This window comes from Chiloscyllium plagiosum, chromosome 4 (genome assembly GCF_004010195.1).
Source record: "Chiloscyllium plagiosum isolate BGI_BamShark_2017 chromosome 4, ASM401019v2, whole genome shotgun sequence".
Classification (NCBI taxonomy): Eukaryota; Metazoa; Chordata; class Chondrichthyes; order Orectolobiformes; family Hemiscylliidae; genus Chiloscyllium; species Chiloscyllium plagiosum.
This window is the reverse complement of record NC_057713.1, coordinates 55,150,544-55,175,400: the sequence shown is the minus strand read 5'-3', so window position 1 is coordinate 55,175,400 and position 24,857 is coordinate 55,150,544. Positions and strand designations below refer to the sequence as shown.

General features: G+C 40.1%; 1 protein-coding gene and 1 non-coding gene across 2 annotated transcripts in view; one reads left to right on the top strand and one right to left on the bottom strand.

The window, feature by feature from the left end:
• trappc9 (trafficking protein particle complex subunit 9) overlaps positions 1-24,857 on the bottom strand; it is a 598,494-nt gene that overhangs the window by 178,429 nt on the left and 395,208 nt on the right. The gene's annotated exons all lie outside the window — the stretch shown is intronic.
• On the top strand, positions 24,301-24,419 carry LOC122549631. Its single transcript, XR_006311625.1, has one exon. It is a non-coding gene; the product is annotated as a 5S ribosomal RNA (ribosomal RNA).

The following is a 24,857-nucleotide window of genomic DNA, read 5'->3' as shown; positions in this document are numbered from 1 at the left end:
GGTCAGGTTTTGCACCTTCTCTAGTAGGTACATCCACATACTGAATCAGAAAATTGTCTTGTACACACTTAAGAAATTCCTCTCCATCTGAACCTTTAACACTATGGCAGTCCCAGTCTATGTTGGGAAAGTTAAAATCTCCTACCATAACCACCCTATTATTCTTACAGATAGCTGAGATCTCCTTACAAGTTTGTTTCTCAATTTCCCTCTGACTATTAGGGGGTCTATAATACAATCCCAATAAGGTGATCATCCCTTTCTTATTTCTCAGTTTCACCCAAATAACTTCCCTGGATGTATTTCCAGGAATATCCTCCCTCACTACAGCTGTAATGCTATCCCTTATCAAAAACACCACTCTCCCTCCTCTCTTGCCTCCCTTTCTATCCTTCCTGTTGGCAGGTGGGACTATCTGGTCTGCATGGATGGGTTGGACCGAAGGGTCTGTTTCATCTCTATGACTCTAAGTACCATGGATTTTCATCGGAACTGAACATGGCTTAAAAATTGTGGAATTTATGCTGTTGACAAAGGGGAGGAGTAGTGAGTGGAACAGAATGTAAGGAAGCCCCAGGAGAAAGGGATTGCTTACTGTGGTAAAGGATTGATTTTGATGCAAAGTAGGTATGAATGATAACTGTAATTAATTGAAAATAGGTTGGCAAGAGTTGGTCTGAGAGCAGGCATTGTGCTGAGGCTGGTGGTTTATTGATGTCTGGATGAAGTGTTGGGCTTGGGGGGTGTGGGGGAGATGTCCATGGAGCTTCCAGGGACTTTGTGATGAAGACCAATTTGGATAAACTCATGAAGCAACAGACAAGCTGCTGTGTCACTTGACCTCTCTGATTTTCATGTCAAGAACTGGCGCAATTGAGTTTCTCAGGCAAGGAGTAGAGGATCAGAAACTGCATAGAAATTAGATGGTTGGGCTAATGAGATTCAAATGCACAGAAAGGCAGCAGACACTAGTCATTAGTGAGATTCAGAAGTCATTTTTCATACTTCAAGTGGAAAATTGGAAACTTTTCCAGATTCAGGTTTTTTTCCCCCCATATGTTTTCTTTATTTTCCCCATATTTTTCACATTTCTTGCCATTGCCTACATTGTCAAATAAGTGGAAAATTCTGCGGTTAATACATCTCCCAGTGAACACAAGTAAAATATATACACATCTAATTTTTCACTTCTTAGCTTTCAAAATTTAGCCTTAAATGTAATGAGAATAGAGAGGTTACCAGGAAGTTACTTCTTTTTATTAATAAAAAAATTCATGAAGCATGATACATGGACAGTTGAGCATTACAGAGTGAAACCGTACATGTAACAAAATGCAAAACTACCTCGGTACTTCTGTTTCTGTGTTAACATTGATAAAACATGTTACATTTGTTAAAGATAACAATCACAATGCACAAATGAAATTAAATCCCACAACTTTCATAACATTTTATGAGCACGCTTTGGCATGCGCAGACAGTTTTAACATAGATATTCTGTACATTGTTAATAGTAGCTGGGATATTTTATATACAATAGGAGAGTATAAATTTGATCCAACATGTTTTTCATCTCATAGAAAATACTTCCTCAACTAAAGTAGAATTTACTATTTCTAGAGAAGGACATTGATAAGATTGCAACAAGTAGAAAATAGAAAAAGCATTATGGACTGAATTTTACAGTTTTGGCTAATTGCCAATTTCATGGAGTTTCGTAGACCATATCTCTCCATGAAGCTTAGTGAATTTTCTTGTATTATCATTCCAAATGTACCTTATTAACTGCCTACCTCACCCCAGTGGTCCCCCTATTATCCAATACCATCTCAATTCTCCCACTTGTCATAGCTGGAAGAATATGCCACTGCCCAGATATCCAGAAACAGACTGGGATCCCTGGCGTCAGCAGCATCTTTAAAAGGCTGTTGCGCATATCAACACGAACCTTCAGTTCAACTCTGCCCTGCACAGTGAGTGACATTTGCCCCAGACACGGCAGATAAAGGGAACTTGATGTCTCATTTAGCAAACAGACACTGGGAGGTTATGTGGGCAGGGTTCCATCAGAACCAGCAAAGGAGTCTCCAACACCAGGTCATACCAGCCACGTTTGAGGTTGCCAACCAGATTTGTGCACTTTCCATTATCTGGACAACCAGTGATCTTCTCCACTCTGCCATGGTACCATATTTTCTCTGCTTTACACATTAACTATCTCTGCTACCTCACATGCGCACATGCATCCACTCAAACCCTTATCAAGATTTATACAATTAAAAGAAAGGTCTTGGGCAGTGTTGAAGAACAGAGAGAGAGAGACCTAGGGCTTCAGGTACATAATTCTTTGAAGCTTGCATCACATACAGACAGGATGGTTAAAAAGGCTTTAGTATGCTTGTCTTCACTGCTCAGACCTTTGAGTGTAGGAGTTGGAACATTATTTTGAGGTTGAACAGGTTGGTGAGATCTCTTCTGTAGTACTCTATCTAGTTCTGGTCTCCTTGTTTAGAAGAAGGATATTATAAAGTTGGAGAAGTTTCAGAAGAGACTTGCCAGGTTGTTGCCAGGAATGGAGGGTTTGAGTGATATGGAGATGCTGGGACTATTTTTCACTGGAACATAGAAGGTTGAGAGGTGACCTTATAGAGGTTCAAAAAATCATGAGAGTTTATCTAAGGTGAAAGGCAGGTGTTTTTTCCTGAGGGCTGACCAGTTCAAGATGAGGGGGCATATTTTAAGGTGAGAGGGGAAAAATTTATAAAAGACATCAGGGCAATTTTTTTTTTGACATGCTTGTGTGAGGAAATGACTTCCAGAGGATGCTAGTACAGTTCCAATGTTTAAAAGACCTTTAGGTAAGTACATGAATAAGAAATGTTTGGGGGGATATGGGCCAAGCACAGACAGGTGGGATTAGTTTAATTTGGGATTATAGTCAGCATGGATTGATTGGACTGAGGGTGCATTTCCATGCTGTAGGACTGAGTACAGCATCCTAACCACCCCAAGTGACTGATTGACTCGTCAAAGCTCCTGGACTAGTGGCTGTCTTTGACTTCCTTTGGCAGGACCTCCTGACTGAAATGTGTCCCCCTTGACTTGACTGAGAACTGCTAACAATCATGACAAACTTCCTGGCTTTGTGTCTGAGCTGCAGAGTTGTCAAGACAGCATTACTGAGAACCTAATTGGCTCTGGCAGTGGATTCAAAAAAGGCAAGACAAGGCAAGGTAAGAAAACTGTGAGCATCATATCATATTGTAGGCTTCAGAACTTTAATAACTGTTCATGGATTGAAAGAATCAACAAAAGATAAACTATTATACTCAAAAGCAGCAGCAATAACTCTGTCTGGAATAAACTATTAAAGGCTAGGATAAAGTTATATAGGAATTGAAAACAATTAGCCATATCTAGCAAAAGGAGGATTGGAGGCTACATGAACAAAACCAGTTTAGATTAGATTAGATTCCCTACAGTATGGAAACAGGCCCTTCAGCCCAATAAGTCCACGCCAACCCTCCGAAGAGTAACTCACTTAGACCGATTCCCCCACCCTATATTTCCCCCTGACTAATGAATCTAACACTATGGCAATTTAGCATGGCCAATTCATCTGACCTGCACATCTTTGGATTGTGGGAGGAAACCGAAGTACCCAGAGGAAACACATGCAGACACGGGGAGAATGTGCAAACTCCACATAGACAGTCGCCTGAGGCAGAAATCGAACCGCGTCCCTGACGCTGTGAGGCAGCAGTGCTAACTACTGAGCCACCATGCCACCCTACTACTTTATTACCGGTTTGATTATCTGGATGCTTTATTGCCACCCCTAAGACAACACTTGCCCTGCAGAAGAATTTAAGGAGTTAATCACAGGAAAACTGTGTCTTTGAACAGTCAATGCCAAATGCAACAAGTAACAAAGAAGCTACTTCTGGTAAGAAGGCAAGCTGCAGACTTGCAGTAATTTGGATGAAAGGACTTTAAAAGAATCATCAATATGTCACTTCACAGATCTGAAGGACGAAAATCTGTAGAAGAATCAAACACCAGAACTCCACCTTCAGCAGAACTCTGGAGAACAATTTTGCATAAGGATCAAACCCTTGACATTTCCAGAGTCAAACCACTATTGGTGGGATTGAGGCAGAGTTTCACCACTAATCAGATAATAGACAAGTTGAGTTGTGAGACATAATTTGCTTACTTGACGGACCTTATTTTGGTTGCTACACACAATAAAATTTCAATAGTTGTTTTCGTTCCTGATTGTCTGTGAGATTTCTTGATAAATAGCTGGATTAAAGGTAACTTGTAGTGGTTAACCTACAATAATCCAATCAGGCTCAAGTGATTCTAAGATAGAAAATAAACAGCCCGGAAATGCAACCTGGTCCAGTCTATAACCTGGGGGCCTGTCCTGCATGTAGGCTGGTGCACTTCAAGGTGGAGCATGGCCTTGCAGCAGCGTGGTTTAAGTAGACTGGGGACATGCCATGATGATGTGGAGAGGCTGGCAAGTGTCCAACACCAAAGTCCACACATCTGGGGTGCATGTAACAGCTGCCCAAGATGCTCATACTGGGTGTACAACATGGAATTCTGGAGCTGAAAGTGGTGAGTTGGAGTTGACAGGTGCTATTCAGACTTTCAAGTCAGGAATTTTTTGGCATTTGGTTATCCCACAGTGGGTGTAGGATAGGAAATTGCAGATTAATGAAGCACGATCTATAATTAATGAGGCTGATAACAAGCAATAATTCCCCTTATAGTCATCTCAATGCTCCAGAGTGAGAATCTTGTCTCACACCTCTGTTGGAAAATGCAACTAGTTGCCCCTAACTTCAGGAAAGGCCTTGCTGAACTTTTCATGTGATTTTCTCAGATTTCTTGGCAGAGCCGACATCATTCAGTGTCCCCAAACAATGCCACACAGGTTCAAATACTTTTATCAAACTCCTGAAAGTTCAGTTTAACAGAAATATCTCGACTAAAAACAGAAATTGATAGAAGCGCTCAGCAAGTCTGGCAGCATCTGTAGAGAGAAATCAGACTAACCCTTCCTCAGAACGGGGTTCTCACAGCAGGTGGCAGTGGGGGCGCGGGGGGAGGGGATGTTATGAAAGACCTGAGGAAATTACCCTTCAAAGAAAAAGAATGAAGAAAGGAAAAACAAAAAGGAAAATGTAAGGAACAGAGGAGTTTAGGATAGAGTATGAATGGTTAAGTGCTAGTTTGATCAAGATATACATTTCCAGAAGCCAACTGATTACAAGTGGCGGATTCCTCAGCTATGATGCCAGAAATAAGGTTGAAAATTGTTTCAATTATTTAATTTTAATTTAATAAACTGTACAAAAAAAGTATTTGCATAGTTGAATTCAAATAGTATCTTCAAGCTCAATGCTGAATATTCAGTTGTGAATTGATTGCACATAATCCAAACTTCCCTGCCCCAAACCATGCTGGTTATCATTAACAAGTCTGTTATTTTCCAAATGCAATTAAACCCTGTTCTTAAAAATCTTCTCCACTAATTTCCCAACCACTGATGTAAGGCTCATCATCTTATAATTCCCCGGATTATCCCTGTTGCCTACCCACACAAAGGAATAGCATTGGCTATTTTCAATTCTTTTGGGACTTCACCTGTGGCAAAACAGGATATAAAGATCTCTGTCCAAGCCTGAGCAATCACCTCCTTTGCCTCTCTCAGTATTCCTGGGCAAGATCTCATCAGGCCTTGGGGACTTAGCTATCTTAATGCTTTTAAAATCCCACCTGATGTCTCCTCATTCTTAATATACCATGTCACAGCACATCAACATACCTCTCACTAATCTTATCATCCATGTCCTTGACCTTGGTGAATACTGTTACAAAGTATTAGAACCTCACCCACTTTGTCAGGCTCCATGCATAAATTCCCTTCTTTGCCCATGAGAGAACAGACCCTTTCCCTAGATACCCTTTTGCTCCTTACATATGTTTAAAATGCCTCCGGCTTCTCCTTAATCCTAAATTTCATGCCAGTTTTAGCCTTTCTAATCCTCTATTTAAGTTCTTTTCTGCTTCCTGTATATTCCTCAATGGCCTTCTCTGATTTCAGTTTACATAGGTTACCTTTCTCTTTTTAACTGAATTTACAAAATCTCCTGTCATCTAGGGTCCCTGAATCTTGCCATTCTTATCTTTTATCCTCACGGGAACATGCTGGTCCTGAATTCTGATCAACTGGCCTTTAAAAGGATCCCACGTCAGCTGTGGATTTGCCCTTAAACAGCTGTCCCAATCTAGTTTCTCAGATTCCTGCCTTTTATAGACCAGGCCAGAACTCCCTAAAAATATTTCAACAAGGTAGCCACGACCCTAACATTTTCTTATTTTAAAGGCAGATGTGAGTCGATATTCCAGGTGTGATGCAGCTGGTTAAACTACTTGGCTTTAAGCAAAACAGAATTTATTTAAGCAACACAGCTGAAACATGAACAAAAGAAAACAGAATTCAGAATAACAACTATTTGAAACCTCAGGCGAAAGTGAGGACTGCAGATGCTGGAGATAGAGTCAAGATTAGAGTGGTGCTAAAAAAGCACAGTAGGTCAAGCAGCATCTGAGGTGCAGGAAAATCGATGTTTCAGGCAGGACCCCTTCATCAGGAAATATTTGAAACCCCAACCAACTCAATATCGCAACTAAGGAACTGCTCCAATTCCCGCAACATCCCATAAAAACACCCCTTGGCGAAAGGTAAATTCAAACAGGTTCTTACAGGCAGGAGAAATGTCTGAAAGAGAAGCCAGTCAAGAACCATCTCTGCAGCATGTTCTCACTGTTACAACTAAACCATAAGTATTTTAAAAAAACCTGAACAGAGAGAACTGGCCACTCCCCGGCCATTTTAAAACTAGTCTCTTTCCAAGACATTTTGTCACCTCTGCCTTTATAATCTCAGGGTAAACTTAACATGATAATAAATGAGATTAAGTTCTGAGAGGTGTAAGTGTGATCAGTATTTGGAACTTGGAAATTCAGTTTTTATAAAAATTATTGCTTCATATATAATTCAAGGAATAAGGGATGATTAACGATTGAACTTTTGACATTGGGAAATATAATATCAGGATGTCTTTTAGCTTTCGTAGCTGTTGCTTTCAAACACAATTCTATGAGTTTTCCCAACCTCCAAATTCACAATTTATTACTTTGACTTCCTTTGGCAGGTTCAATTAAAATATTACAGTAAATGGTTTTATGCCCTTCAAGACAACGATTAAATCTTGAATATTTTATATTGTGATTTATCATACCAGTGTAGATCTGTCCACATTTTAATTGGTTTAATTGAATGGGCAGAAACGAGTGTATTTCGCTCAGTTATTCTTCACAGTTCCCAAATCCCACTCATGGCCCCCCAGCTCTTATCACACCCTCCGGTATCACTGACTGCAGCCAGACAGCCTATGGCTTGTGCGGGCTGTGGGGAGGGGGGAGTAGAGAAGAAAAACTGAGGTGATGGCTGGGATAGATGAAGATACATGAGACACATTTGGAACTTAGGGGCAGCAAGGTAGGAAAGACATGGAATTAAGGCTTCGATACAACATGAGACAGGGTGATGGAATGGAGTGTGCGACGTGGACTGCATGGGAAGAGATCAACATAGCTAGTTGGGATATGGAGTGGGAGGGGGTGGTAGGGAACAGTGAAAGGTTGGATGGCATGAGGGAGACATGAGAAGGAGGCAGCACAGGAAAGGGGAGTGGAAGACAGTATGGGAAAGGAAGTGAGTGAATGAGGGAAATAATCACATGGGAGGAGAGAAGTAGATGTCACTGAAGTGGAGTGAGAAGTGGAATAATGGTGATGAAGGATGTGAACAAGGGAAGCTTGAAAGGAGATATAGAATTGGGATGGCATGGATCGGATGATTTCATGAGGGAAGGAGGATAGAATGGGGGACAACCTTGGTGAGATTGAAAGCAGTGATCACATAGGGTGGAATGAGAGGCACAGGAGTTAGGTAAAGAGAGCAGTGACATCAAGTGAGGGGGTCAAGACAACATTGGTGTGGGAGCCTGACTTGTGATGTGAGAAATGGGGGCAATTACAGTGCATGAGAGAATGTAAAGGTAATAACCTAGGAATAAACACTAGAATGGGGATTATAAGAGAGACAACATGAGTGAGATAGGTATGGCATGAGACAGTTGGCATGTGTAAAAGGAACTTGCATGGGATAGGGATTTAAAGATGTTCAATTGCAATTTCTGAAAATACTTGTGCGACATTGTTTCAGAGTTACTTGAAATGGGAAAATAAGCAGCAACAACAAAGAGATTAAAAAATGCAATTAGACAGATCAAGAGAAAATAAAATTTAGTACAGAGAGGACATTATTGGAGGAGCTGACAACTTTGGGAGTTTGGAGAGACTTCAGGCGAGGGTGAGGGGAAATGGCATATCTGTTTTCCATTTAAAATTATTCTCGGCTCATGTGTGTCTGCTGTGCATAAAGACAAAAAACTTTTACCTCAGACTCTTCACCAGTTCTGTGCTGGAGACAGGCCAGTTGAATTCCATCCAATTTGTTATTGCCCTCCCATATGGACTCCCCTGTTTCACCCTTTCACTTTAGTCTGAGCGCAAATGAAAGGGATTGTGTGTGAATATTGCTAGAATGTATTAATGAACATAATTCTGACAGTCATTTCATTTGGACCTTATCTGTAATCCCAGACTTGTAAGTGTTACTTATACAGGACTAACCCTGCATGAGTTGAATTCTATTTGATGGCATTATAATACAAATTAATGCAAACGCGATTAAGTAATATTCACAAACTTAAGAATGCTACGTGAGGAAGAAACGTGAATTTTGTAGGAAAGGGAAAGAGGAGGAAAATTTCAAAACATAGGAACAACATATCATTGAGACATAGCTTGAAAGTTCATTTTAACTGATTCAATGATGAGAAAAATTTCCAAACCTTTTGTGTCTTGTTTTTAACGGCTGAAAATTGCTGCCTATTATGCCTCAAAGACATATAATCATTTCTCATAGATAGGCAATAAACCAGATTCTGAGATAAAAGGTGATTTAATACGGTTTACCAGAAAAGAGGCATAACTAAATCATGATTGTTTTCCGCTTTTTTACAAAATACCCTGCAAGAATGACTATCTTCCACTCTGATTTGCCAAATGCGAGACTGGTGGTATTTCGAGAGTTGGATCAATTAGTTTTTTGGAGTTTGTACACTCTCTATAAGGCATTGTCTTTGTCTCATAATTCAGTTATTGTTAGCAAAGTCTCTCATAGCTTGGTTTTGAAGTGGAATGATGCTTTGCAAAACGTTGAGCAAGTATATAGCCAGGAGCCACTGATTCTGAGGATAAGTGAGACAGACTTCTCCGAAAAAGAGATTGAAGACTTCATTTTATTAGGTTGAAACTTCAGATGGGAGTTATATTTTTGATGTTGGTCAATGTTTCATCTAAGAGAACATTGTAGAATTGTCTTACCCTATAAAACCCCGAGAAGTAAATACACTGTTCTATTACATTATCATTTCCAGAATCTGTTTTTAATAATTCTTGACAAGTTTATGATCTCTTCTGTATGGTTTTCTAAGATGTTCATTTTCAAAGAATATGAGAAGGCCTGTGCCAATTTCAGCAAATTCATTAATATTAACACCAACAAAATTTTCTTCCAATGTCAATAGATAATATACATGCTTGTTTAGAGAGGCTGAGGGCTCACAAACAAAAATGTCCTTGTGCACCAAGTAGGAATTTATCTTTAGGAAAGTCCTAAAAATGTAATTGTAAATAGTTCATCAGTGGTGTTAAGCTTACTGATGGTGAAGCTGACCTGTGATTTATCAGACTTGGAACTTTGAATGTTATGTTATTGCAGAATGGCAATCAACCAAAAAAATGGAATACGGTAGAGAAAGTAATGAACTCAAAGTTTGATGCAGTTATGTCTGAAATGTGTTATACTCTCATCAAGCTAGATTGAGAGAATTGCAACCAATGCAAGTCAACAAAGCACGAGATAAAAGCAGTGCAGAAAAGATTATCACTGCCATCTCGGACTGAGTCATGATGAGTTTTGTTGGTTGGAAAAAAGCTTTAACCCAGTTCATCTTCCTGCAGTACTTAGATCATTTTAAAATTTCACAGATATCATTTCATAAGTTGAACAATGTGATATTTCCATTATTAGTTCAAATATCTTCAAATTAAGTTTCATGGATGAGACATGAGTCCATCATAATGAAAACTCTGCATACCATTTCACCAATGAGAATAAATATCCTGTATATCAATACTATATGAATCGAGTGATACCATATTGTTGCCTTCAGAAAAGGACAAGATTGTATGAAAGCCTCATTTGGGCATTTAATATTCACTCTGGCAAACACATTACAATAAACTACCAACAATTTGATATAAGGCAATAATTCATTTGATAAATCACAAGTCAGGAAATAGCAGCTTTCGCCTCACAAATAGCCATCATGCATTCAGGCCTAAACAAGCACTGTTACAGGAGTTAGGATGTACAAGAAGCATGAAATCCATCAGTTAATAATTGATGCTTTTCAATCATCTTATAACATTTTGATGCTATCTGGTTTGAAGTGAGAAGCATTGCATTTGGGATTAAAAAACTTGCACGGACTGTAGTATTTAATTGTTACTTTCTCAGCGAGTGGAGAGAGACATAAGGGTGCACATTCACACATCTTGAAGGTGAAACGATAAGTTGATGAGGCAATTCACAAATCATGGGAGATACTTAACTTTAAATTAATTCAACTACATAGAGCTGCATCTAACCCAACATCAAAACACAATGTTTTAGCCTCAACCAATTTCTGAGCTCATGAATTCAACAACAGACTTACTAGGTGAAGGAATTTTTCCTAATCTGAGTCCCAAAGGAGTTACCTCTCATCTTTAAATTATGACCCCCTGATTCTGGACTCCCCTACCATCAGGAATATCCTTCCTACATTTAAGTTGTCTAGTCCTGTTAAAGTTTTCTATGTTTCTGAGATTCCCCCTCATTTGTCGACATTCTAGGAAATATAATCCTAACCAAATCAATCTCTCCTCATGCGTCAGTCCTGCCACCCCAGGAATCTATTTGTGAAACCTTCGCTGCACCCCCTGTGGTAAAAACATCCTTCCTCAATTAAGGAGACCTAAACTAGATACAATATTCCAAGTGTGGCCTCACTTATGCCCTTCATGACTGCAGTAAGGCATCCTTGTTGCTGTACTCAAAAGAGAGAAAATAGGAAGGAAAAGAGAAGTTTTTAGCAGGTACAAAAGGAGCAAATCAATTGAGGCTCTTGTGGAATGTGCAGGGGGAGTTTAAGAAAGCAATCAGACAAGGAAAGAGGGGAATAAGAAAACACTGGCAGGTAAAATTACATAGAATTGAAAGATATTCTAAGGGGAAGAGGATAACCAGAGAAAGAGCATGGCCCATAACGGATCAAGGAGACAATGTGTGTATGTGAAACTGGTGGACATTGGCAGAGTGTTAAACAAATGCATCACATTTGTTCTTCAGTCACAGGAGTATTTTGGCTCAGAATTTGAGGAGAGAGATAAGTTGAGCAGTTTGACATAGGAGTATTGGAATTTTGGTAGGTTTAAAAGTGGACAAATCCCAAGGTCCAGATGAGTTGGACCAACATAATCTCCCAACATAATCTCTGCATGCTTTTAAAGTTTGTGCGAAGATTTGTAGCTCGGGTGCTCATTGTTGTGGTTCTGTTCGCCGAGCTGGAATTTTTTGTTGCAAACGTTTCGTCCCCTGGCTAGGCGACATCATCAGTGCTTGGGAGCCTCCTGCGAAGCGCTTCTTTGATGTTTCCTCCGGTGACCCTCTATTGTTCCACTATAAACACCGGAGGAAACATCAAAGAAGCGCTTCGCAGGAGGCTCCCAAGCACTGATGATGTCGCCTAGCCAGAGGACGAAACGTTTGCAACAAAAACTTCCAGCTCCCTGCTTTTATAATCAGTGCTGCAACTAAGAAAGGCGCAAGCATTCCATATGCCACCTTAACTACTCTATTAACGTCCCGCCAACTTCAGGGATCTGTGGACAAGCACTCCAAGATCCCTGTGTTCCTGTGGGGGAAGAGGGAGGAAATTAGAGTGGCTCGGACCCAAATTTTTAATCCCTCTTTGGCCACAGGGAAGGTGGCAGACGGCTGGAGAATATGTTCACCCTTTGAAGAGTAGTCAAGATAAACCAGAGAATCTCTCAGTGGTAAGGAAACTATTTGGAAAAATTCTGAAGGGGCAAATTTATCTCCACTTGGAGAAAGAAGGTTTGATTACGGACAGTCAGCATCACTTTATCAGAGAAGTCATGCCAAGCAAACTTAATGAAATTTTCCAAAGGGATGATCACGAGGGGAGAAAAGTGTAGTGCAGTTGTAGTCTGCATGGCTTTCAACAAAGCAGATGGGACGAATATTGGCCAGGGGTTAATAGTGGGGAAATATAATTAATTTGGTCAAATGAGCAAATCAGTGGCATATGGTATTTTAATCTAATAAATTTGAGGTAATGCATTTTGGGGGTAACAGAAAGGGAAGCAGTCAAAGAACAGCAGGACACTAAATAGTAAGGAACACAGGGATCTTGGAGTGCTTGTCCACAGATCCCTGAAGTTGGCGGGACGTTAATAGAATAGTTAAGGTGGCATATGGAATGCTTGCCTTTCTTAGTTGCAGCACTGATTATAAAAGCAGGGGTTTTATGTTGGTTGGGCCAAAGCCTGAGTACTGCGTGCAACTCTGGGTGTCTTACTACAGGAAGGATGTGATTCCAGAGGAGTTTCATCAGAACCTTTCCTTGTATGGAGCATCTTAGCAGTGAAGAAAGGCTTACGTTTTTTTCCTTTGGACCAGAGAAGGCTGAGAGTAAAACAGTTGAGATACACAAGATTATGAGAGGATGGACAAGGTAGTTAAGAAACAGCTGCTTCCCTTAGTTGAATGGTCAATAGCGAGGTGACATAATTTTAAAGTGAAGGGCAGGAGGTTTAGAGGGGATTTGAGAAAACATTATTTTATCCACAGGGTGATGGGAATCTAGAATCTAGAAGCTAAAACCTGGGACAGTAGTAGAGGCAGGAAACCTCACAACCTTTAAGTATGCAGATGAACACTTGAAATGCCATAGTATTCAAGGCTATGGGCCAAGGGCTGGAAAGTGGGATTAGAGTAGATAGATTGGAACAGACTCAATGAGCTTAAGAGTTTCTTCTATGTTGTTTCACCCAATGACTCGAACTCATCATCACCACATTGTTCCTGTCCATCTAGCAGCATACTGATTTAATTTTGGTGCTCTTTGGTGACCACTGCCCAGAATTCTCCCTGTATGCACTCTGCACCTTTGTTGAATGATCCTCTTTTCTGCTCAATTGAATTATTGTACCAACAAACCTGCACTCAGAATGTACAGAAAAATTTTCTCCATCTACTTCTGGAAAAAAGCATGTATTCAGCTCACTAATGTCCATGCAAATGAATGAAGAGCCATTATATTAGAGTGAAATTTCCTTATATTACTTTTTGGCATGTCTGAGAGTACTCAAATGGAACATTAATGCTTTGCTGCACTTCCAGTAAATTTACTGACTTATGTGGTGCTGGTAATAATGGTCTACAATCAAGAAAACATTACCTCATGAAATGCAGGCAACTTCATAATTTTCACAATTGCTATAATTTTATATTTTAAAAATCCTGCAGGACTGAGATAATTGAGAAGATTATTTCTAAAGAAAATTTAGTTTCAACAATTAGATGAGATAATGAAATATCTCATCTTTTTGCTAACTGTTAAAGAAAACAATCACAAATAAAAGCAAAATACTCTGGTTGCTGGAGATCTGAAGTACAAATGGAAAATGCTGGAGTAACTCAGGTCTGACAACATCTGTTTAGAAAGAAAGAGTTACATTGAGTCCTATATGACTCTTCATTGGAACTGAAGGGGGTGGCAAGTGATGGATTTTGCATAGTGAAAAAGTGGGTAGAAGGCAAACCAGGTGGAGAGGGTGCTCATTGCCAAAGGCAAAATGCGTACTAATGAAAATCAAGACGATCTAGAAGAAGAGTAGCTACTGAGTGGCACATGTTAAAATATGTCAACTCTGTCAAGAGCAAACCCATGCAAACAAAACACTGGGAGAGATGTAGGAAGGGTTGAGGGGGGAAATAATTGAAAAGGAGGGAGTTCACGGTCTGAAAGTTGTTGAACTCAACATTGAGTTCTAATGTCTCTACAATGCCTAGGCATAAAATAAGGTGCTGTCCCTCAAGTGTGCATTGGCTCAATGTGGACTGGAGGAGCAGCAGTGCAGCTTAATGTTCTGTTTGGGTATGATACAGCACTTAGGTTTTGAGTGCAACAACTTCAGATCATGAACTCAATTCTCCATTTTGATTACCCCCACCTCCCACTAACGTATTTTTTGCATGGATCTCTCTTAATTGGGGTGATCTATTCTCTGGCATTAACATCTATACTTCATCTCTCTATTCACTCACTACTATCACGACCAACCCCCTTACCTCTGTTATTTGGCACCCTGATTATCTGTTCCACTTGCTTCTCCTGACCCTCTATTGTTCCAGCATAAAACTCATAGCTTTCCCAAATCCATTTATCTCTGAAGACTTATATTAGACTCCAACATTAACTCCACTTCTCTCTGTCTACTTGCTGTATTTTTTCCAGCACTGTTTGTATTTAAGTATAATTACAATTACCGATCACAGGAGTTACCAGATTTAGAACAATTTGAAAGACAAAGGTAACAATAGTTAATTAATATCATAAATTTCCTAAAACAATGCTTTGATAGATCAATCTGCAGTTTATTCGAAAATATATTTCAAAACAAAAAGATGAATTTAAATTCTCAATGGATAAGCGTCAATATTGTCAACTCATGCTGCAGAATTCTTCAACCTGAAAAGCTTGAAATGCACAAATTACACAGAAAGTCAGAAAACTACTTGGCTTGAATGTAATTGTTGTAAGAAACTCAGTTTATGGCAAATTATTCAATTGAAACTCAATCTTTTGAGACAGGTAGTCTTGAAGTAAAAACTTGAATGAAAATATTAAAAGACAGGAGTAACGGATAGTCATGTTTGTGCAATTTGCAATTTTGTTACAAACTTCAGTTAGTGAAAAAATGAGTTGAAAGATTTTAAAATGCATGTTGAATTATTAAATTAGCTCATCCATCAACAGTGACATTACTTTTCATTAGGAAATGCCATTACTAAATGCTTACTTAGGCAGTTTGTATGTGGTTGGATAACATAAATGTATCACATGAAAACCCAATAAAAGGATTTAGATTTTAGAAAAAGTGTGGATACAGACAAACTTCTAATAGTTTATTTCTACTGAATGTTTCAGATTTGAATTGCAATCAGCTTTGTTTGCCATTTATGGATCAATAGACCAAACATAATTTTAATTCTGAAGAAATTAAGATCTTTCAATAAGATAAATTCTATTGATATGAAGCAGAGAACTAGAAAATTGTAAATTTTAAACCAGTGTTCAAAAGGATAGCCTAACTTAGCTCAACCTTGGTAATGTGTCAAAATCCAGTTAATTGGACAAAGGTTGATTAATTCAAGAACATAACACAGATTTGCTGAAGGGAAATCATGTTAAATTAATGCAGTTAAGTTTTTGGTGTGGTAGCAACGAGCATCCACGAGAGTAATGGGGTGTTCTGGTGAATATGGACTTGAACAGGCAATTGACAAAACCTTACATGAGCACTACGTCAGCAAAATTTAGACCCACAGAATAAACGGATAAATGGCAACAATGTTGACTGAGTGATGGAAACAGTATAAGTACATAAATGATTTTCAGACTAGAGGTAGGATGCAGTGTCAAAAGGTGGGGCGCTGGAAAAGCGCAGCTGGTCAAGCAGCATCCAAGGAGCAGGAGAGTTGAGCTCTTCATCAGGAAGGATCCAGTCAGTGCTGTTTCCTCAGAGCTAATACTCAGAACCCTGCTGTTCTTGATATGTAATCAACTAGTCTCAAGTGCTCAGGATGCAATCTCAAAGTGTGCATATGATTTGGGATAAATGGGTTATTTTTAACTGGCAAATTGTAAGTACTAGAGGGTCACAGGCTTTACTATTGGAGATCCATCTAGTTACATTAATGACTTGAATGAAGAGATTGATTATATTACAAACAAACATGCTGATAAAGTAAAAGATAGAAAAGCAGGTTCAGCATGGGATGCACAGTCAGGAGACATGAGTGAGCCACATATTAGATTACTATTGTCAGTTCAATTTTTTAAAAAATTTAAATACAGTTTAAGCTATAGGCTCTTAAGCATAATTAACAACCTTCAATTAAGGCAAATTGTTTTATTAAACTGGGAAATGTCTGGTCATGATAATTACTTATCATTTTAGCTAAAAGTGTTTTTTTTACAATTAATTCATGGGATGTGGGTGTCACGAGCTGGACCGGCAGTTATTGCCCATTCCTATTCCCCATGAGGTGGTGGCGGTGGGGAAGCATGTGATCCATATGTTGTAGGTAGACCCACAATGTCATTAGGGAAGGAGTTCCAGGATTTTGACCCAACAACAGTGGAGGAACCAAAATCTAATTTTAACTCAGGATGGTGAATGTCTAGGAGGAGAACCTGCAGGTGGTGTTCACATGTATCTTGCTCCTTCCCTATGGAAATGGACATCAGTTTGAAAGGTGAGCTTTAAATGAATTTCTGCAGTGCATTTTCTAGATGAAGCACAATGCTGCTACTGAGCATTGGTAGAAATGGGATGTTTGTGGATGTGTGCCAAATCAAGTGGGCTGCTTTGTCCTGGATGGTATCAAGCTTCGTAAGTGCTGTTGGAGCTCCACCTATCCAGACAAGTGGGGAATATTCCATCACAGTCCTGACTTGTGCCTTGTAGATAATGGACAGACCTTGGGGAGTCAGGAGGCAAGTTACTCACTGTAGAATTCCTAGCCTCTGAACTGCTGTTGTAACCACGATATTTAGATGCCTTGTCCAGTTCAGTTTATGGTCAATGGTAATCCCCCAGGATGCTGAAGGTGGGGGATTCAGTGATGGTAATACCATAGAATTTCAAGAGATGGTGGTGAGATTGTCTCATGTTGAAGATGGTCATGACTGGCATTTGTATGGCATGAATGTCACTTGCCACTTTTCAGCACAAGCCTGGATAGAGTCTTGGTCTTGCTGCAATTGGACATGGGCTTTTTCACTGTCTGAGGTGTCGCAAATGACACTGAACATTGCACAATCACAAACATCCCCAACTTCTGATGAAGCAGCTGAAAATGATTGGGCCTAGAACACTATGCTGAAGAACTCCTGCAGAGATGTTCTGAAGCTAGGATAACTGACCATCAACAGCCACAATCTTCTTCATATGTATAAAGTTAGACTCCAACCAGCAGACAGTTTGCCTCAATTCTCACTGACTCCAATTTTGCAAGGACTCCTTGATGCCATACTTGGTCAATGGCAGTCAATCTCACCTCACCTCTGGAATTCAGCTCTTCTGTCCATGTTTCAATATTGGCTGTCATGAGGTCAGGAGCTGCATAGCCCTGACAGAACACAACCTAAGCATCACTGAGTGGGTTATTGCTGAGCACGTGCTAATGATAGTACTTCTGATAGCATTTTCCACCACCTTATTCATGATCAAGAGTAGAAGGATGGGGTGGTAACTGCCAGAGTTGAATTTGTCTCTCATATTGTTTACATGATATACGTGGGCAACTTTCCACATTATTGGGTGGATGCCAGTGTTTAGTTGTACTGGAGCAGCTTGGCTACAGGAGTGGCAAGGATGGAGCAGATATCTTCAATACTACTGCCAGAATGTCGTCAAGACACACAGCCTTTACAGAATCCAGTGTCTCTAACTATTCCTTGATATCACGTGGAGTGAACGAAATTGACTGAAGATTGACATCTGTGATGCTGGAGAACTCTGGAGTAGGCCAAGATAATCATCCACTTGGCATTTCTGACTGAAGATTGTGGTGAACACTTCAGCCTTATCCTTTGTACCAATGGGATGAGTCCCCCATCACTGAAGATGGCAATACTTGTGGAACCTTGACTTCTTCAAGTTGTTTAATTGTCCACCATCACCCACAATTGGATGTGGCAGAATTGGAGAGCTTCCATCTGATCCATCAACTTCAGAGTTACTTAGCTCTGTCTATCACTTGTTCCTTCTGCTGCATGGCATATAGATTGTTCTGTTTTTCAATTCACTGGGTTGACACCTCTTTTTAGGTATGCCCGGTGCTGCTCCTGATATCATCCTTAACTCATCATTGGTTCAATATGTGTTGATTACTGTAACAGGAAGCTAAACAAACTGCTATTTCAGAGGATTTTCAAACTGCATGTTCAATCAAGTGTGCATGGTAAGGGACTACTGCTGAGTGAGATACAGATACAGTGAGTAGTGAATTCATGTGGGTATTTATTGTACAGGGAAATGCTTTGAGTAAAAGATTATTCTAACTATTAATGTGTGCAAACAACAAGTCAGATTTATTAGGTAAGGTTTATCAATTGTTGTAAGTTTATCAAGCTAAGGGAAAGTAAAATCAATTTTTGTTTGGTAGTACAGAATCACAGTATGCTCAAAACAGCTACATTTTTGTCAAAGCTTTTCATCTTGCATTACCAGGATAATTTGCAGGAATAACAATTTGTCATTGCCATCAATCTTCTAGATCGTCGTGTTGGTGAGTTTGGAAGGTGCTGCAGCCCAAGAATTATATTTGTGCTTTGGGGATACTTATAAGCATAAATGCTTATCCTATGTTATTACTGACTACACATGTTAACCGAGTATTACATCTTTTGGTTTTGGTTTGATAAATAAACCCATAAAATTAATTATTCTCATTAACAAGATGGAAATTATTGACTTATTTAATAACTGGTTCACATGCACAGTAAGAAGCTCAGTTGTAGTATTGTGTCCAATTCTGGGTAATGCACTTGTTAAATTTTTGAACGCTTTGCCGATTTATGAGAATGCTCCCTATAATAAGTAGCTTCAGTTACAAAGATAGATTAAGGCAGGTGGAATTCGCCTTCACAAAGAAAAGTTTGAGAGATGATTTTACAGAGATGTACAAAATCATGCGGGTTCCAGAAACAGGAGGTTCAAGACATTGGTTTTCAACCCCTCTGGAAGAGAGGGCAAATTCACAAGAGAACCAGAAGTGGCAATGTGAACACTACCATGCAAAGAATGGTTATGATCTGGATTGTACAGCTAGAGAGAGTGGTGAAGCAGTTTATAGTGAACTGCGTAAGCAGCTGAAGGTTTAAAAAATGTTGGGCTCTGGGGTAAGGGCAGAGGAGTAGGAGTAACCAAGGAGTTCTTACAGATTGATAGTGAGTTCATTGAGACAAATAGTCTCATTTTACACTGTTACTATGCTAAGACTCTGTATTGCTAGACATATTTTACTTTCAGCTTTTTAAACAAAATAAAACATACATTATGCTGCTCTCTGCTGGTTTTTTCCTATCATTATTTAGCATATCTTACAATGAACTACTATCAGCCACATAAATAATCTCTAACAGGAAGTGGTGGAGGCTGGTACAATCACAACATTTAAAAAGGTATCTGGGTTGATACATGAAAAGGGAGGATTTACAGGGATATGGGTCAAATGCTGGAAAATAGGACTAGATTTTCCCATAGTCTGGGTATAGTTCTGGTTGCGTTGTGTCTGCTTGTTTGGGTTTGTTTCTGAGGAATTGGCAGATTGTGTTTATTGGGTACATCCCAGTTGGTGAACATCCTGACTTCTGACCTTATAGTGGAGGGAAGATCATTGATGAAGCAACTGAAAATAATTGGGCCTAGCACAACCCTGAGGAACTCCTGCAGAGATGTCCTGGAGTTGACATAACATCTCCAATAACTACAACCATCTTCCTGTGTACCAAGTATGACTCCAACCAGAGAGTTTGCCCCCAATACCCACTAAATTCTAATTTTGCTCGAGCTCCTTGATGTCTCACCGAGTCAAATGCAGCCTTGATATCAAGGGCCGTCACTCTTACCTTACCTCTGGAATTCAGCTCTTTTTGTCCATCATTCAACGAAAGCAGTAATTGAGATACTTAGATATGACATATCATAATTTTCATGATATAGGGCTCCCAGGGCTGGACTTTTACAAAAGCAGAGTGCACAGCATTTATCTGGTTGTGGATTTTCTGCCCGCATTTCTGATATATCTGATTTTTGCCAGAACCTAAATAGGGGCAGGGTGTGTTTCACACTGAAGGCAAACTCAAAATTAGGTTATTTGAACTAAGTGCTGAATTCAAAGAGACCCAATTCAGGCTGTTGCAAGGACTTTATCCCCATTGTTAGAGTCATAAACTGGTACAATTTAAATAAAAGTGGATATATTGACATTTCACCAAAGAACAGAATAATAACTACATAGGAGTTTAAAAATCTACAATTTTTATTAAAGACACACCTGGTTTTTGATACGGGTCTCAATATACGTTGTTTTACTTTTATGAATGATTTAACCAATTGGGGAGATTTAAATGCTTGCAAAGGTTTTAAGAGTTGGAGTTTTTTTGTTATCAACTGCGTAGGAGTGACAGATTTAGGGGTATTCTGTTAGTGGATAAATGATTGAGATTGTTGGAGGACATAAGTGGGTACTGAATTGACATGGAGAGTATGGGGAGGGAGATGACGACTAGAGGATCAAACAACTTTCAAAATAAATGGAATGACAATGCAGAGAACTAAAGGCAAACCACCTAACCAGCATGCTATAGCACTCTCCAGCAATATGGCAACCCAGTCATTACTTCCAAGAGAAGCATGCCTGACTCTAGCCTGCATTTCTGGAGCAGAAATTGTGTGTTTTGAGGTACATTTTAACCAAGGCATGTACTAAGTGCCAGGAAATTTGCATATTTGAGCTACCTGCCTCAGAGGTCAAAATCGGAGTCTGAAATGTTGCTTTTACCTTGATTAAATTTACTCCACAGTAGAATAATTTCATCTATTGGTTGATTAAAATCAACAAGTTCACATCGCTATACTTACTACAATATTAGTCCATTACTGAAATATCAACATGCATCAGCAAATAAATGTTGCTGGAAAGCAAAGCATTAGCAAAGAAGGTCTGAGCAAATAATTAAAAATAAACTTAACATCCTATAATTTTTGGAAACCTGAGCAAATATTACAAAACAAAACCATGAAAATAATTCAGATTCCAAGTTTAAAAACTGGTATTTTTCAACATCATAGAATACTTAGTCTAACAATTGCATGAAGACCAGTAATATTACAATTTAATATTTGTGGTGCAAAAGAAAACAAATTATCACGTGTAAAAATGGAACTTTGCAAAGCAAAAAAAAAAATCAGATTTCTTTCAACTGAATGTAAGGTTGAGAAGTTCAAAGATCTTTATGGTCAACATGAATTCAACATAGTTATTACAAGGACTCTTCTACTTTTTAGATATTTATGAGATGTGGGCCTTATTGGCTAGGCCAGCATTTCTTGTCCATCCCTAGTTGTTCTTGAGGAAGTGGTTATGTTATGTAAACTACTTGGTGTGGGTACACATACAACAGCAATTGGGAGAGATTTTATGGACTTTTACCCACCAATCACTGAAGGAATGGTCATATATTCCAAGGCAGGACAGTGAGTGGTTTAGAGGGCAACTTGTAGGTAATGGTATTCCCATGTTTATGTTAACCTTGACCTTCTCAAAAGGTCATGATCGTGGGCTTGAAAGACACTGTCTAAGCAGCCTTGGTGAATTCTTGCAGATAATACACACAGTGCTACAGAATATCCATAATGAATGGAGTTCATGTTTCTGTGTTGTTTTGGTCTGGATGATATCAAGCTTCTTGACTGATTTTGGAGCTGCATGCATATGGAGGAAATGTTACTCGCCAGTTCTAAGTCCAAATCCAGATCATGTCAGGTCTTCTTGCATTTGGGCAATATCCTAGGGGTTGCACATGGTGATGAACTTTTTGCAATCATCAGAAAACATCCCCACTTCTGACCATTTGAAGAAGTTAAGATCATGAATTAGGCAGCTAAAGGTGCACCAGCCTCAAACATTACCCCGAGGAACTCCTGCAGAAATGTCTGGAACTGAAATGAATGACTGCCAACAACAACTGTAAAGAACAGATCTTTTTATCTCTCTGCATTTTTGATTGTGGACTGGATGGAGGAAAAGCTTATCATAAATCAAGGACTGTTGAAGGAGTGCTGCACCTTTTTAAAAGTAACCTAATATTCACTGTAAAGTACTGTTTACACAGCTGCTTGTTCAATCAGTAGTGGAAGCCTAGTATGTAAGCAAACTAATCGTCATTTTCATGTTTAATTCTCATGTATTTTTCCACTTCGCTTCAATTGCTCATGAAAATAGGTATATTTTTTTAAAAACACCAGACCTATTTTCTTGTATTTTTCCACTTTGCTTCAATTGCTCATGAAAATGAGTGATTGAAGCAAAGTGGAAAAATACATGAAAATGGGTCTGGTGTTAAAAACAGCCTACTTTGACTAGGAGGTAACTGCAGGAGCTTGATTGTTTGTGGAGATCATTTTAATGTGATTAACACAGACACCGAGAGATCTTTTCAAATTACTTTCCAAATGTTCCAATGTGCAGAAAAGTACTGGAAGTATTACAAAATGGAGATTCAGCACATAATCTTGGTTTCAGAATAATATTAATATCAGGGACTTTGCCTCCCTCATCAGTCTTTTCACCATTGGGCTGGGGTTTGCGAGACTGGAATCTGAGATAGAACTCAGAGAGCCAATAGACAATAAATAGGTGCAGGAGTAGGCCATTCTGCCCTTCGAGCCTGCACCGCCATTCAATATGATCATGGCTGATCATCCTTAATCAGTATCATGTTCCTGCCTTATCTCCATAACCCTTGATTCCACTATCCTTGAGAGCTCTATCCAACTCTTTCTTAAATGAATCCAGAGACTGGGCCTCCACTGCCCTCTGGGGAAGAGCATTCCACACAGCCACCACTCTCTGGGTGAACAAGTTTCTCCTCATCTCTGTCCTAAATGGTCTACCCCGTATTTTTAAGCTGTGTCCTCTGGTTCAGCACTCACCCATCAGCGGAAACATGTTTCCTGCCTCCAGAGTGTCCAATCCTTTAATAAGCTTAAATGTCTCAATCAGATCCCCTCTCAGACTTCTAAACTCAAGGGTATACAAGCCCAATCGCTCCAGTCTTTCAGCGTAAGGTAATCCCGCCATTCCAGGAATTGACCTCGTGAACCTACGCTGCATTCCCTCAATAGCCAGAATGTCTCACCTCAAATTTGGAGACCAGAACTGCACACAGTACTCCAGATGTGGTCTCACCAGGGCCCTGTACAGCTGCAGAAGGACCTCTTTGCTTCTATACTCAATCCCTCTTGTTATGAAGGCCAGCATGCTATTAGCCTTCTTCACTACCTGCTGTACCTGCATGCTTACCTTCATTGAGTGGTGTACAAGAACCCCCAGATCTCTCTGTACTGCCCCTTTACCTAAATTGATTCCACTTAGGTGGTAATCTGCCTTCCTGTTCTTGCCACCAAAGTGGATAAGGATCCATTTATCCACGTGAAAGTGCATCTGCCATGCATCTGAGCACTCACCTAACTTGTCCAGGTCACCCTGTAATCTCCTAACATCCTCATCACATTTCACCCTGCCACCCAGCTGATGAAATTTGCGAATGTTATTGCTAATACCATCTTGTATATCCTGAAGATAGATTGTAAAAAGCTGCGGTCCCAGTACTGACCCGTGCGGTACCCCACTGGTCAGTGCCTGGCATTCCGAAATGGAGGGGTGGAGGAGTGTGGAAGGATGAGAGAATGCAGGCTGCGGCCCTATGAAGCAGGGGGAGGGCTTGCAGTTCGCCTGTGTGGGGATGTGGGAGACTACAGGAGCCTGGCGGCCAAGGGCTGGCTGAAAGGCAGCTGGAGGGACGGAGGGAGGGAAGCACGCACGGAGGAGGAAGAGCAAAGAGAAAAGAGAAAAAAAAGCCAAAGGGGATAAAGAGAAAGAGCAAGAAAGAAAATGTGGCTGGCCAGCACGCCTTGAAGTAGGGAGAAAAGGCAAGGGCCAGCGCCTACGGCCATACTAGTCTGAAAACGCCAGATCTCGTCTGATCTCGGAAGCTAAGCAGACTCAGGCCTGGTTAGTACTTGGATGGGAGACCGCCTGGGAATACCAGGTGCAGTAGGCTTTTTCCGCCAGCAGTGGCTGCTCAAGTCACCCCTCTGCACTTGTCTTGTGCCAGGCAATGGAGCGGCAGGTTATTTTTGCTGCTGCTGCTGTGCCTGGCATCAGTCTCCTGCAGGCACGAGACACGGAGGGGAGGAGAGCGGAGCGCTGCCAAAATCAGCAAGAAAGGCGGAAAGAAAGGGATTGGGGCTGCACGCTGTCTGCGGGTGGCAGTCAGGAAAGGCGGACAATAGACAATAGGTGCAGGAGTTGGCCATTCTGCCCTTCCAGCCTGCACCACCATTCAATATGATCATGGCTGATCATCCTTAATCAGTATCCTGTTCCTGCCTTATCTCCATAACCCTTGATTCCACTATCCTTGAGAGCTCTATCCAACTCTTTAGAACATAGAACATAGAACAGTACAGCACAGAACAGGCCCTTCAGCCCACGATGT